The sequence below is a fragment of the Rhagoletis pomonella genome, unplaced genomic scaffold, assembly GCF_013731165.1.
Source record: "Rhagoletis pomonella isolate Grant_MI unplaced genomic scaffold, Rhpom_1.0 Rhpom_scaffold_00013, whole genome shotgun sequence".
NCBI classification, from domain to species: domain Eukaryota; kingdom Metazoa; phylum Arthropoda; class Insecta; order Diptera; family Tephritidae; genus Rhagoletis; species Rhagoletis pomonella.
In genome coordinates this window covers 22,918,454-22,921,446 of record NW_023458567.1, presented here as the reverse complement: position 1 = coordinate 22,921,446, position 2,993 = coordinate 22,918,454, and positions in this window count along the sequence as shown.

Sequence of the window (2,993 nt, the reverse complement as noted above, 5' to 3'; positions counted from 1 at the left end):
AACTATTTTTATTCATAAAAAAAATCAATTTTTGGAGGTATTTTAAAGTCGGTCCAGCTCACTTAAATTTTAATATTTTTCCGAAATATTTTGGTGGACGTCTTAAAATATAATAAATTTTGTAATCCCGGCGGAAAAACCGCAACTTTTTTTGGTGATGCAGTCTAATATATATATATATTTTTTTATATGAGAAATTAAGTAGGTTTTGTTTTTTGCTAAAAATTACGTGTTTTTTTTTCTATATTGTAAGTTAGACCTCTAGCGATACATCGGTGAAACATGAATTCGATCCCATGCATTAGTTTTGGAGTGATGCGCGTACAAACATACAAACAGACAGCCACACAAAAATTCCAAACATTGTTGATTAAGCTTCTGTAGCCTAAGCCCTAAATTTAATTTTTTTTAATATCTATAATGTACAGACATCGCCCTGTTACAATTTTATTATGAGTATAGATTTTATTTTATTTATCAACTTAATTCAATAATTTTTTTAAACACATGGCAACTCTCTTCAAAAATATTTTCGGCACTAAACTTTCCTAAACCTCTTCAGTTTGATACCCATATTGCAATATTCAATTTATCTCATCAATTAAATAGAATTAAAATTTTCAAACAGGTGGCAACCCTCAAAAAACATTTTCGGTTGTAAGTCTTCTTAAACCTCTTTCTTTTGACGGCGATATTGCAATATTTACTTTTTCTTATCAATTTACTTAAACTGCAAATTTCAAACAGATGGCAACTGTCCACTTTCTTTCTTTCTATAACTTAAGTTAGACCTCTATCAATACATTGGTGGAAACTGTATTCAATTTCATACATTAATTTTCGAGTGATACGCGTACAAACAAGCAGACAGACTGACAGACAAAAATTCTAAAAAATTGGTGATTTGACTTCTGTTGCTCTAATAAACAGCCTCCACTTTAATTTTTCTTTAATATCTATAATGTATGTACAGACATCGGCATGTTATGATTTCATTATTTGCATAGATTATCTTAGGAAATTTATATTTCATATTTAGTTTTTCTTCACGATGTGCATATACATATGTCGAATTCACTATTTGTGCACTTTCTCTTTGAATTTATTTCTATTCATTTAACTGCGAACTTTTATATCGTTTGACTCTTCACATAAATTTAAGAGATGGATAATTCTTAGCAAAATGTATCGATAATTATAACGTTACGTTGTTTCTTCAAAAAAACTTCAAATGTATGTAAACCTCGTTTTAAATTTAAGAATCATTTGAGAAAAGCATTTGATATCAAATTGAGAAATAAATTTTTCTCAAACGTTTGCAACTGTGTTTGCTGGGTATATGTACTTATATATGTAGGTGCATACATATGTATGCGCATTTGACATATGAATTACGGTTTGAATTCAATAAATTAATTTTAAGCTGAATTTTAAATGGCAATAACAGGCAAATGTAATTAACACAACTATTACTTCAGTTACAGTCGCAAGTCTATTTAAATTAGTTTATTACATGTGCAATAAATAGCATGCCTCACCTAACAAGTTGCTGTGTCAATAACTGAATCATAAAATATAGTTTATTACTCCCGCCTAATTTAACCTCAACAAAAAAGGTCTGGCTTCACTGAATCATGTATTTTAACAGCAGTCGGTTATAGTGAATCTTTAGGATTACAGTTGATCGCGCTGAATGAGTGGCTGTTTTATTGGGGCCACAAACAAATGTATTGGATTTAAGGGTCCAATTAAACTTGCAACGGCCGTTCACCGTCAGGTACGACCGCAAGCAAGGAAAAGCGAAAGCATTGCTGAGGTTTTACGCATTTCGTTCTACACAAAATTTCCAACGCAGGTACTTGGTTAAAAGTCAAGCCGAGCTTTTTGCAACTTAAAACTTGCACTTTATTAAACTAATGTTTAATGTGCTATAAAACTGTATACGAAAATTTTTTCTAAAGATTCAAATTAAAATGTTTTTAATATAAACGAAACTTGCACAATTTTGATAACTTTTACACAAAATTAGAACTTTAAATTTACATACATAAGCAGCGAACGGATTTTACGGAGATTGCCTTTTTTCTGCTCTTCGAGATAGAGTATATTTGAATAAGAATGTCCACGATTTTGCTTTCTCTGATTCCATATATACTTATTTGATGTTGCCCTTTCCGAAGTTAATCAACAATCTCTACTTAAATAGCGCATTCGAAATTAGGCTTAACTCATTTTCTTATGGAGTTCAGTATTGTAGAAAAGCCGGTTGGTTATTCACTGAGAACCTATTATAATTTAAAGCCAACTACTACATCAATAAATTAGTTTCAGTGTTAATTAAAAGCCGGTGTTTTGAAGAAAATTAATATTAAACAACTTTAGGTTTTATATAGTTTTATAACTACTTTATGAAGAGACAAAAATGTTAGCTAGGCCCTTTCTATGTATATTAAGGTATTCATAACAAGAGTACAACTTTTACAGAAGAAGAATTTCCGAGGGAAAATTTATTGAATGATGTGGGAGTGAAGTCGATTATTTCTGCTTGTTGTGAAGATCTAGGGTAAATATCTGTGGCCATAAGCAATAACCGCCTAAGACGACTTAAGAAAGAATTGAGTTATATATGCTATCGTATTTTGCGACTACTATTCTATATGTATGTGAAATCCCATCTCGCCAGCTAGGCTATTCAAAATGTTATAGACGAACATATTTTGGTTTCCCCTCATGTTTAAAACGTTTTTTCTCGAATTCATGTTTTTCGACTTAGGTTGTTATTGGTTACGACCACGAATATTTCGTTTGATGATAAATAAGATTTGAGAAATTAATTACTAACGGCGTCCCATAATTTACGCAAGATTTATGAAAAAGAATAAGTTTTTTTTATTTAAGCTTAAGGTACATAATAGTTCACTTCTAGTTCGTTCACATTAATGAACTACCTCTTTCGTCTTTCTCCAAAATCATGAAAGGACCCCACTGGACAA